The 13,484-nt window shown below is 41.6% G+C and overlaps 1 non-coding gene across 1 annotated transcript; it reads right to left on the bottom strand.

The window, feature by feature from the left end:
- Nucleotides 1–270: 270 nt before the first annotated feature.
- Nucleotides 271–345, bottom strand: Trnat-cgu (transfer RNA threonine (anticodon CGU)). The gene has a single exon. It is a non-coding gene; the product is annotated as a tRNA-Thr (tRNA).
- Between the last annotated feature and the right edge of the window lie 13,139 nt (nucleotides 346–13,484).

Genomic DNA, 13,484 nt, shown 5'->3' with positions numbered 1-13,484 from the left:
TAGCTCGAAATATGTAACAATAATTGCTCTTTGAAAAAGATATTTACTTTTTTAACTTTTGAACTTTATCATATTTATGAAGATGCTTTTATTGTTTGATATGTTCCGCACAATACGATTCAACGGAATCGATACAATGCTTATGCAGTCTTCTACGTCTTTAGTCCATACTTCCATACTAATATCGGTCTCAAACCCGTCCTAGAATGAGATTTTCACTCTGCAGCGGAGTGTGCGCTGATATGAAACTTCCAGGCAGATTAAAACTGTGTGCCGGACCGAGACTCGAACTCGGGACCTTTGCCTTACGCGGGCAAGTGCTCTACCAACTGAGCTACCCAAGCACGACTCACGCCCCCTCCTCACGGTTTTACTTCTGCCAGTATCTCGTCTTCTACCTTCCAAACTTTACAGAAGCTCTCCTGCGAACCTTGCAGAACTAGCACTCCTGAAAGAAAGGATATTGCGGAGACATGGCTTAGCCACAGCCTGGGGGATGTATCCAGAATGAGATTTACTCTCTGCAGGGGAGAGTGCGCTGATATGAAACTTCCTGGCACATTAAAACTGTGTGCCGGACCGAGACTCGAACTCGGGGCCAACGCCTTACGCGCGCAAATGCTCTACCAAAAAGGCAAAGGTCCCGAGTTCGAGTCTCGGTCCGGCACACAGTTTTAATCTGCCAGGAAGTTTCACAAACCCGTCCTATTTTAGTCTGTGAGCGTCACGGATCTGTTATAACTTTTCACACGCATTCCGATTTTTTGAAGTAGATTGTAGTCATGTGGATAACGTTACAGAATGTCAGCATTAGGACCTTGCTTTCAATTTTCGGCTGGGTTGTATTTTTTTCCGTATCGCACCTGCACGTGTGTATTGTCTTCATCATCCTTTTGCCATCGTCGACGCGCAAGTCGCTGAAGTGACGTCAAATAAAAAGACTTGCTCCCGAATATCCTGACCGGGGTCTCTTGGCCAGAAAAGCCTTATACATATTCCATTTCGTTTTACTGATATGTGAGCGTAGCCGCCGGTATATTTACTGATTTGAAGAATGTTATGTGAATTAAGAAAAAAATATTTACTCTTTGAAGAAGCTATTTACTCTTTCATTATTGAACTTTACCATTTTTGTGAAAATGCTTTCATTGATTGATTTGTTCTACGTGATTCAACGTAATCAATACTACGCTTATTCAATTCTCAACGTTTTTATTCAGTACTTCTCTACTAATACCAATATTATTAAATGCGAAAGTAAATCTGTCTCTTACGTTTTCAAGATTCTACCTCTGAATCGATTCCGACGAAATTTGCTATGAGGGTAGCTTGAATCCTGAGGAAGAAAATGTTCAAATGTGTGTGAAATCTTATGGGACTTAACTGCTAAGGTCATCAGTCCCTAAGATTACACACTACTTAATCTAAATTATCCTAAGGACAAACACACACACACACCTATGCCCGAGGGAGGACTCGAACCTCCGCCGGGACCAGCCGCGCAGTCCATGACTGCAGCGCCTGAGACCGCACGGCTAATCCGCGCGGCCCTGAGGAAGATCGTAGGCTACTGTGGAAAGTTATATTTATAGAGCATTATTAACATTTTTAAGTATGGTATACGTGGGTGGAATCCAGATGACGCTGGCGCGATGGTCGGCGACTCTTAGTGTTTATAGATTACTCGGTAATTTCCATGAACGTTTGGCTATCGAAGTCGCGGGCTCCAATCGATACATATCGAACGTGTGATTGTAAATAGTTCATATGACTGTGGTGGCGGGCGTTATGATAAATTATTTGTTAGTTTCTAGGGAAACCCAGGCGATTTATGTCGGTAGTGAGTGGGATGTCTGGTGTTGTGTCTTCTTTGGCCGATTCTCTCACATGGAGAATGTAATTCCACGCTTATCCAACGTAGAAAATTGTATGAATTTATGTCGCAAAAATTGAGTACTACCGGATGAGGAAAAGAGGGACTGTGTAGATTGCGGTGGTGCGAAGTATGTACAACTTCGTAAGAAGAGTTCTGATGCTGAAATACCCTTACAATTGAAACTTCTTTATTTAAATGTGTGTGTCTGTACTTAAATTGCTGAATGACTGAGACCCACAATATCCTAGCGCAACGCAATCTCACTGAAAAAAAAGATAACCTGACTTCAAATAATTAATTCAAAAGAATGCCCCTGACTAAAAAGAAATCCTAGCAATAACCTATACATTTCATTAAGCAGTTACCTCACAAAAATCTTCATTACGCGAACTACTGCAATACTGCGAGCGTCAATATTGCCAGCTAAATAGAAGATTCTAACTACTAAAGTCACTAACTACTAATAGGCATGTGGTTAGCAAAAGAAAAATTTTGTTGCAAACCAAATAATGTATTTTTTACCTTAATAATGTGACATCCAGTTCAGACACGAATATAAATCGTCATTGACTTCCAGAACAAAGATATATAATCATGAATAATATTCAATCACTATTCATCTCCAGCTGCCCAACAGTACTTCCATCACTGCTGGCGACTAACTTCCAATAACGAGTCCAACCAGCCACAGAGTTTCTTACAAAGAAAACGCAGTCAGAGATGCAATGCAAAGCGCTACACAGCGCTGCCAACACAGAAGCAGCCCACTTACACAATTTCATTCCGGACAGTGTGGAAAACGAACGACTATCAAGAGGTATACATGGTTCGACTATTCCAAATTATCCATTTAGACCAGCGTAATTCTTCTATCTTGCTGGATTCGAGACTACACCTTGCAAGCAACAGCATCGGAAACTGACTTATCTGCTAATACCGTGTGCGACTTTTTCGGGTTTTGCAGAGAAGAGTGTTATATAATAGTGACGAACGGCATTGTACCGATCGGTGGGCCGAGTAAAGTTGTTGAACTGCACGAATCGCACATAGCGAGAACGAAGAACCAGGAGGACGACTTTCAAAGAGCGAAATCGATCAAATTTGGCAATTCGGTGGTATAAAACGAGAGTCCCCGAAGTGTTTCGTTGTGAGAGTGTTGTCCAGAGTCAAGGTGACTTCAGTGGGTCTGATAAAGCAATTTATTCTGCCTGGTAGTAAAGTCATTACAGGCGGGTTTCAGTCTTACGAAACACTCAAAGCAGAAGGATTCGACCACTTGCTCGTCAAGCACTCTGCAGAGTTCGTATCTCCGGATGACCCCAGGGTACACATCGAGCGGCTGTGGAAATCTGTCAAGTCTTCCATTAAAAGAGGAGGGCGTCCAGGAGAAAGAGACGAACTATACTTGTTTCAGTACCTCTATTTCCACAGTTTGCGTCTGCAAGGAAAAGTTAACGCATGTGACCCTCTACCCAAATTTTTGCGTGATATTGGCAGAGTTTACCCAGGTTACGGCAAAATGGAATGCTTCCCGTAGCGTACACATCACATGGACTTTCTCATGATGCCAACATCGACAACGAGTAAGGTAAGAGTAATTTCCAAGAATGATTGCATATCGAAGTCGTGGTGTCCAAACGATACATATCGAACGTGCGTTCGTAAATCGATCATGCGACTCTGGTGGCGGGCGTTGTGATCAGTTATTTTTGATCGTAATTTTTATCTGTTTTGTCGTTGCTGTAGCGACCACCATAAACATACTCATAATTCCCGCCACCACAGTCGCATAATCGATTTACAATCGCACGTTCGATGTGTATCGTTTGGAGTTCGCGACTTCAATAGGCAAACGTTCGTGGAAATTACCGAATACTTCGTGACACTGCAAATCCTGTGTTATTGTGCGCGCGGTTTACGATATTGTGTTGCAACACAACATGGCATAGCTACAGAGGTGTTGTGGAGATACAACAATAAAATCCGACGGTAAGTCCGAGAACCACATTTAAAACTCTTTACTATAAGTCTCGCTAACGTAAGTCTGGTTTAGTGCAAGCAGCGTTGTGAGAGAGCGCAAGCTGCGTAAGTCGCTCGGATCCAACTTACCTTGGAGCAACCTCTGGTCCACCGGAACTAGCACACAGAACGTCAGGAGGTCACAACTGCGTCGCAATTTCGACGCTGGGGCGTCACGCTTGAAGACTCACAGCGACGTCGTCATTTAAAGGCTATACGAGAAACGGAGAGACGTCGTACCTTGGCATGTGGAACGTCGGAGGCATTTGGTGAGTGAATTTGATGATCATCTATTAACTGACTATATTAATCTTAAATTAGTCATATTAGGACGATGGATAAAAAAAATGTAGGCACTATAATGAGTTGAAATGAGAGGAAGAAACGGTTGGCATGTGTTGCTCTGGTGGCAAAATCTCAGAGACAGTACTTGGTGAGCCAGATGAATCACTAAAAATTCTGCTTTTGCACGAATTTAATGAATGGAGGCATCCTTTAAATATAATCGGAAAATATTATGCATATTTTCAGATTCGACATACACCAAAGTAACAGAAGCACATTCATTATGTACCTACATACTGGCACTGCATACACATTTTGGGATTACTGAAGAATGAGCTACAACCCGTCGGCTTTGACCAATGACGTCAGAAGTTATCACAGATGACTTATTGCACAGATTTAACAGCAAATGCGAATGTTGAGAAACAAAGAAATGCAGGACAGAAAACAGATGTTAGACGTATATTACATACGTTCATATTTCGACCATAATGTTAAGTATATCGCTTCTTTGAGTCGTAGTATCTTATTCTTCATATTTCGAAAATAATTTTAAGTATATCGCTTCTCTGAGTCCTATTCTTCAGTTGCGCTATATAGCTCAATTGAAGAATGGGATACTAGTGCAAAAAAAAAAAGAAAAAAGAGGGACAGACGTACCGGTAGTATGGAATACCTCAGCTGACATGTAGAAGATGAATCCCGGACTTCAGTTAATCTTTATAGGTTAACTGCAGTACGAGATACAAATTTTGCAGGTGTAGCTATTTTCGCCTCCGCTACTATAATCCGTTCATCTTAAGAATAAACCTGACGTATACATTGAAATATAATATTCTTCCGCGTTTGCTGGAACTTCATTGGATTTTCGTTTCACGTGGGACTGCAACCAAGCTGTCTCGAGTGCTTTCAAGTACGATAACAAGGGTGCGTTTTGTGCTGTGCGTTACGCGCACATCGATTTAGCGATAATCAAGGTTGCGATAATAGGGGACAACAGCTTTACCAGAGCGCATTTTACTTGGTCAACACTGGCCGGTCAGCTGGTACAGCTAGCCTGCAGTGAAGCGGCCAGCTGCAGTTCACACGTAAAAAGAGACGAGCAGAGGAGCAATACAGCTCCGAATATCATTTAATTTTTAAGCAGAATGAAATAATACTCTGAAAATCTCCTACAATACGCTCCTTAGACGAATAGACAAAAACCCCAACATGTTATCATTTTTAGCTAACGTGCTAAACAAGAATGATGAAAATTCCTGACTTAACCACTTGGTAATTTTTCTCCATAAACTGTATGTAACGCAAGAAAGTATTGAAGGATTTCACCGTATAGTTAAACATTGAAGCCACTGAAGGATTACTTACAGTCAGTCGTGTGGTAATCTCTTAGCTCATTCCTTATCCGAGTCCGAGAAATTCATTTCAGTTGATAACGAGCCAATCAACAACAGACTCCACGAAGACAACCAGGCACAACATTTTCTCTTCTTTTATGACGAGCGTTCTATATCCCGCCAGGGTTCGGCAGTGACGTGTGAAAAAGCTGCGTGCGTTAGTTCCAGCTTAACAGTCTTGTTATTTTCTCGGGCCAAATCCCGCAGCTTGGCTCCACATCATTTCAGTTGGGTTCACATTGTAATGGTACAATAGCAAATTTAAAATGCAGTATTTGTATGATGTGCTCCATGCGGTGAAAATGATTGTTTTTCATGTTTCCACGATACTGCTCTACCTCTGTGGTATAAAACGATGAACACAGTCCAAATAAAGAGGATTGGATTTTTCATTTTTGCATTAAAAAATTAAATTGTTTTGTTTTCTTAATTTAAACAACTTTTATAAACAATCTTTCATAAAACATCGATAGTTAAGAATTTGTATTTGAAATGCAAACAGGAATTTCGCGACAAATGTAATTAGACGCAAGAAGACGTACATTATTCATAAGAAATGACGATGAGTTTTATAATTACGAGATGTAGGTATTTCAAATTGAACGAGAAAAAAAAATTACACTAGTGAGATTTGAATCAACACACGAAAAATATACCATTACGGTACCGACTGCGCTAGACGTTCCATTTACTGACGTTTGTCAACTGCAGTACATACAGCGATGGGAAAACTTCAGAGCCGGTTATCTCCGTAAATTTATGAAAAACATGAAGAACAGCCTATTTCTCGCCACCTTTTAACCGTGTTCCACGCGCGTGTTTCTCTACGGAACAGAAAGCAGTCTCAGCCGTTTTCATACTATGCATTCATTAACGGTACGACAATCAGAGCACAATGGTGCGGAGGCTGTGACTGCACATGATTTTTGAAATAAAAACTACGTAGCAAAAGCGTGATTTAGAAAAACGTTGATGGCTGTTAATACATTTGAATATCTTAAACATTCATTTCACGTAACTTACAAGGGAACCTCCCCATCACACCCCCCTCAGATTTAGTTATAAATTGACGCAGTGGATAGGCCTTGAAAAACTGAACACAGATCAATCGAGAAAACAGGAATAAGTTGTGTGAAACTATGAAAAAATAAGCAAAATATACAAACTGAGTAGTCCATGTGGAAGATATGCAACATCAAGGACACTGTGAGCTGAGGAGTGCCGTGGTCCCGTGGTTAGAGTGAACAGCTGCGGAACGAGAGGTCCTTGGTTCGAGTCCTCCCTCGAGTGAAAGTTTTATTTTCTTTATTTTCGCAAAGTTACGATCTGTCCGTTCATTCATTGACGTCTCTGTTCACTGTAATAAGTTTAGTCTCTGTGTTTTGCGACCGCACCGCAAAACCGTGCGATTAGTAGACGAAAGGACGTGCCTCTCCAATAGGAACCGAAAACATTTGATCGCAAGGTCATAGGTCAACCGATTCCTCCACAGGAAAACACGTCTGATATATTCTATACGACACTGGTGACGGCATGTGCGTCACATGACAGGAATATGTTGTCGACCCACCTAACTTGCACACTTGGCGAATGGGTAAAAAGATTCTTCTACCTTGCCCGATTTAGGTTTTCTTGTGGATGTGATAATCACTCCCAAAAAAGTGATGAAAAGATAAGAGTTTGTCACATAAACTGCCACAAATGAATGCAACAGTTTCACAGTCGCACAGTTTTCCCTGTGCTCTGTCAAAACATACGTTTTTTTACGTTTTCAAATGTTTCCGTGTGTAGACCGTCAAATCCTGCATCTGTCCAAGCAAATCTAAACATGTCCTGGAATTTTGGAGAGCGAAGTTGATTATGTGTGAGTGCCTGAACTTTAATAATTGTCTGAAAATAAAAAATTAAACTTTTCACTCGAGAGAAGATTTGAACTAAAGACCTCTCGTTCCGCAGTTGCTCACGCTAACAGGACCATGGTGCTCGCAAGCTGACACTCTCCTAGATGTTGCTAACCTTGCGCATGGCCTACTCAGTTTGTATATTTTGCTTACTTTTTTCATAGTACCACACAACTTCTTCCTGTTTTCTCGATTGATCTGTGTTCAGTTTTTCAAGGCCTATCCCTGTACCAACTTATAACTAAATGTGAGGGGGGTGCGATGGGGAGGTTCCCTTGTTAGTAACGTTGTTGTTGTTATTGTTGTTGTTGTTGTGGTCTTCAGTCCTGAGACTGGTTTGATGCAGCTCTCCATGCTACTCTATCCTGTCCAAGTTTCTTCATCTCCCAGTACTTACTGCAACCTACATCCTTCTGAATCTGCTTAGTGTATTCATCTCTTGGTCTCCCTCTACGATTTTTACCCTCCACGCTGCCCTCCAATGTTAAATTTGTGATCCCTTGATGCCTCAGAACATGTCCTACCAACCGGTCCCTTCTTCTAGTCAAGTTGAGCCACAAACTCCTCTTCTCCCCAATTCTGTTCAATACCTCCTCATTAGTTATGTGATCTACCCATCTAATCTTAGTAATAAGATATCTAATACATAAGGGACCTACATGCAAGAGCGTAACAACACCAGTGTACGTGAGCTACACCTTCTGACCAATCATCGGATTTGTGTTTGTTTACATCAGTTTTATTCTTATGATGAGCGGATTTTATACTGGCATCCTATTCTTCAGTTGATTACTAGCACTAGGGAAGGCGAAAAGTCCGACATACGTAAGATTTGTATCCCATATATAGGTCAACTGAAGAATAGGATACTAATGCTATGGAAGACGAAAAAATCGACGTACGTAACATTGGCATCCTGTACCTCAGCTGAACTACATGGAGGAGAAAAAAGCGATATACATCAAATTTGTATCCCACACTTCAGTTGACCTTTATAGGCCGACTGAAGTACGGGGTGCAAATTTTTCTTATGTCCGTCTTTTTGCCTTCGATAGACTGATGGACTGAAAAATATCGTAGTGATACTGGTGCTAGCAAAGGCGGAAAAAAGCGACAGCTGTAAAATTTGAATTCCGTACTGCAGTTGACGAACGCTGCTTCAAGTCCTGCATATTCATAGGAATAGATAAATCCATACAGACAAACGAAAATCAAAAAGCAAAAAGTGTCCAGAATGAAAAATAGTTCATCCAAAGTATCTCAAACTCACTACGAATGAAAATAAGTACCGAATGAATTCGTACGAACAAATTATTTACGTTAATACAAGCGACAAAAGTCGTACACATTGTCTTGCCCCGTCTTTTAAAAACACATGTATTTATTTCAATTTACAATGATAACGTCTCGCCACAGAAGATAACTGATTTGTTATTTATGGCTCGAAAATAAAAACATTAATGTCTGTGAATAAACTATGACATCATTGGTCAAAGCCGACGAGCTGTATCCTATTCTTTAGTTGACCCCACGTTTTTATACATACGTCTCTACACTACTACATAAACAGACATTTACAAATTACTGGCTTACTTACTCACCGTCGCCCAACATAACAAAACTACTGACATGCGGTCGCAGCCGCGGGTAACAGCTAGTTACGTAATAGAAATGATACAATAGAATTATGAGCTTTAACGGAGATTTTAATTTGTAAATGTTTATTCCGGCGAATATAAAAGAGACTGGATTCGTCATTAAATAATTCTTCCCCTTCGTTTTCCATGGGGAAGAAGAGGACTTTTAAATTAAACTGGAGACGCGCTTCTTTAGGACATGAGATCCTAGGAAGCCCAAAACTTGTACCGGTACGACATTTGAATCATTCTCTCTCTCTCTCTCTCTCTCTCTCTCTCTCTCTCTCTCCCGCTAAAAAAGATACAGTGCCTGGGGGATTCATAACAATTAGGACTCTGAAGTGGGTGGGGAGAGAAGAGAGGAGGCAAAAGTAAAAAACCGACCGTATAGTCAGGAGACTGAAGACGAAACATACGGATGATTGAGACAACCGAACATCGGGTCAGGCGTTTCGAAAAACGGTGGTTTTGGTGGAAATCAAACGTCATATCTATAGACTTCTAATCTGATACTTTTCAGCCTTACTCTCTGCTGTACTGCGACCGACTGAGATGACTGAAGCCATAGACTTCCGCTTGCTCCCCATTGGAACCTGGAAGAGTTTTTATTGATACACTGAGTGGGATATAATAAGACTTTTCTGTCTCCTATAAAATGTAATTCTTATGGCACGGCATATCTTCTGTCCCCCCCCCCCGCCTCTCCTTCCCCCCCCCTCCCCCACCCCCTCCGCCCTGGTAACATTTCTGCTGACGCTCATGGTTAAAGAGGCCAACTTTACAAAAACTCTATGCGGGACATTTTGTGAACCTGGGAGGGAACTGAGGACAAGAGTGTCTCGGTTACGATGAAATTAGAAATGAAACGTAAGTTACTAACGTGTGCATATATTTTTAAACCGATATTTCTGTCATGGGTGACATTTTTGATTAATTCTGGGTTTTGATTTAGAATATCGTAAAATTATCACAAATCCCCATATTAAATTTTACAATGAGCATTGCACCTAGCGTTTCAACTTTAATTTTCGACTTTTCCAATGTTCACATGGTAATCATAAATGTTCGTTCCTGGTAAACAGGGTACCCAGTGGAGACAGTGTTTAAGTGGTGTTTACCGTTCATTTTTCTATCACCTCTAACCACCGTTTCTCCGTACTGCTCTTCACCTCTTCTCATCTCTTCAGGACATCGTGGACCACGGTAATTAGAGACATAGCTTACTTCGTCGAACAAGTTAACTTTTTTTCGTTGTCGTTGTAGGCATCTGCACCGTTAACTTTTGGTAAGTATGCGCTAGGTCACCTGATTTCAGGCATTGATTTAGCTCAATGCAACTACATGTTTCCAATTCATTGTACTGATGAGTATATTTCTGTAGGTACTGGGCGCAGCTGTGACAGAAATTACATACAGAGTACAACAAAAACGTACGGCACAAATAGCGGGACACATTTCTCATACGTAGACGAAGAAATTATGTTATATGAACAGTGTATCATGGAAACGCTTTGTTTCCATGTTACATTTTCTCCATCGAGTTTCAACGAGATAACATTGTAAATTTTCACAGTCAGCATGTATGGGCAGGCATCAGTCCTCACGCAACGGTTGAAGCAAGTCTTCAACAAAGATTTTCTGGCAATTTTTGGCCGGCGCTGTTGGTGATTGTTTAGTAGGGCCTCACTGTCTTCCTCCCACGTTCAGCGGAAAGTTTTATTTTCGTAGAGAACGTTCTACCTGATCTGTTAGCAGATGTACCTTTAGCTGTGCGTCAAAGTATGTACTTAACGCACGATAGAGGACCTCCTCATTTTAGTATTTTAGTGTTACTGTCTGTCGGTTTCTAAATAACAGATTCGGTGACAGATGGATGGGGGTAGGGATGGACCAACTGCATGGCCTCCACGCTCTCCGGACCTAAACCCACTGGACTTTTATTGTTGGGACATTTGAAAGCTCTTCTGTGTGGAATCCTAGTGCAAGATGTTTAGAGGCTCCGTACCCGTATTATGGAAGGCTGCGAAACCATACGCAGTACTCCAGGGATACATCAGCGTATCCGAGAGTCACTTCGACGGCTGGTTGATGTCTGTACCCACGGAAGGCATACTTAACATTTCCTGTGAGAAAGAGCAGCGTGTGGTATGCTGGCGCGTTCTGTTTGTTTCCCATGATTACTGAGTTGGAGAAAATGAGTTGTAATATGGAAACAAAACTTTTCCAGACCCATGCTCATACAACGTAATCTCCTCGTCTACGTGTGAGGAATGTGTCCTGTAATTTGTACCGTACATTTTTGTTACATTCTGTATATGCCGCGTAAAACAATTACTGTCGATTTGCCTGCTCTCTACAAACTTTTATAATTCATTTCGTATGCTCAGAGGGATATAATCGTTTTCCAAGCGGTTTGTGTAGGGCTACTCGTTTTTCAGATCCACAAACAAGTGTGAAGCTAATTTTGTCTCCTTCCATCATTTTCAAGGAATCGATAAGGAATGCAGCGTTAACATGTACGATTTTTAGCCACAGCTCCATGCTTTCATTAGAGAAGAATGCATGTAGTACAGCTGGCCGTTTTTTTTGCGATAAGAAGTAACTTTTCAATAGTACATACATTTCCAAGGTTCTCTTAACTGAAGACAAAAGTGGAAGCCATCTTGTTTTACTGTATCACGAAATTATTTTGTACTACATATGCCTCTTGCGGAAATCTTTGAGCTTGTACACGCACTGTGTATGTATAAAGTACGAATAAATTTCGTAACAATGTATTCGACGTCCAGTGGCAATAAATCTGCTGATGTTTGTATAGCGTTGTGTTCAATGTTTGTTGCGACCGCACACCAACTATTTTTCTTGCTAAGCCCTCTTGAAGTTTGAAGAAAACGTTACATTGAAACTTCCTGGCAGAGTAAAACTGTGTGCCGGGCCGAGACTCGAACTCAGGACCTTTACCTTCGCGGACAACATTGTCCTTACCGTTGAACTCCACCGAAATTTTTACTGGCGTTACCAGCACAAACTCCAATCACTTTGTCTTTACGGTAGTGTTTTTCAAGAATGTCAATTAAAGAACCGTATATAATGACTGCAGTTTCGTCGGATTAATTCAGGATGTCTAATATTTTAACGTTAATTCCAGTTGTAGGATGAAAGTATCACACTAGCATTGGGAATTTATCGTCCAAAACATCTGTACGTATAGAGATAAACGGAACATAATTAATTCCGCCTTCAGGCTGTCTAAAGGGTGCGGCGCAGTCACGCTCTTTGCAGCTGTCTCGCACTTAGTTTTCCCGCAGCGAAACTTCTTTTCAAATAATTTTTGAATTTATTTAGAAGTGCACTCCGACGATTTAAAACTCTGATTGTGACTTACCGTGTGAGAGACCCACAAACCTTCGGCTCTTGCAAGTTATTTGTCGCCGTATTTTTATTGACGAAAGTAAGTTGCCAGTGATGACGATGTAATCGCTGCGGTCAGCGCTTTATTATGCTTGTCAGATGTAAAATGCCGTTGTATATCGTGTTTGCCACCGTGAGCAACGGAAAACATTCCACTGCACATAAAGCGCTGTGCTTCCGAAGATGTTCAACACTTACGTAAAAAAGAGAACTAGACAACTCGTTTCGCAAGTCTTGCGTGAATTTACTACTTCGCTTTTTCGCAGTCAGCGGCATTGCTGAGTAAGACGATCATATTACTTCACGAAACTGGGCGAGACAGACAGAGACAAGTTAACAATGTCGTTTCACCGTGCGGACTAATTTGAGCTCCAAACAATCGCTTCGCATCGAAGGTCTTGTTTTTCAGATCGCTGCCAGTCTCGGTGATCTAACACTGCTCTGTTTCCAGAATGAGATTTTCACTCTGCAGCGGAGTGTGCGCCGATATGAAACTTCCTGGCAGATTAAAACTGTGTGCCCGACCGAGACTCGAACTCGGGACCTTTGCCTTTCGCGGGCAAGTGCTCTACCAACTGAGCTACCGAAGCACGACTCACGCCCGCTACTCACAGCTTTACTTCTGCCAGTACCTCGTCTCCTACCTTCCAAACTTTACAGAAGCTCTCCTGCGAACCTTGCAGAACTAGCACTCCTGAAAGAAAGGATATTGCGGAGACGTGGCTTAGCCACAGCCTGGGGGATGTTTCCAGAATGAGATTTTCACTCGGCAGCGGAGTGTGCGCTGATATGAAACTGTGAGTACCGGGCGTGAGTCGTGCTTCGGTAGCTCAGTTGGTAGAGCACTTGACCGCGAAAGGCAACGGTCCCGAGTTAGAGTCTCGGTCGGGCACACAGTTTTAATCTGCCAGGAAGTTTCACTGCTCTGTTTATTTATGCTCATTGCGTCTTATTACAA

This window comes from Schistocerca nitens, chromosome 2 (assembly GCF_023898315.1).
Source record: "Schistocerca nitens isolate TAMUIC-IGC-003100 chromosome 2, iqSchNite1.1, whole genome shotgun sequence".
NCBI lineage: Eukaryota > Metazoa > Arthropoda > Insecta > Orthoptera > Acrididae > Schistocerca > Schistocerca nitens.
Note: the sequence above shows the minus strand (reverse complement) of the source record. Positions and strands in the feature narration are given on the sequence as shown.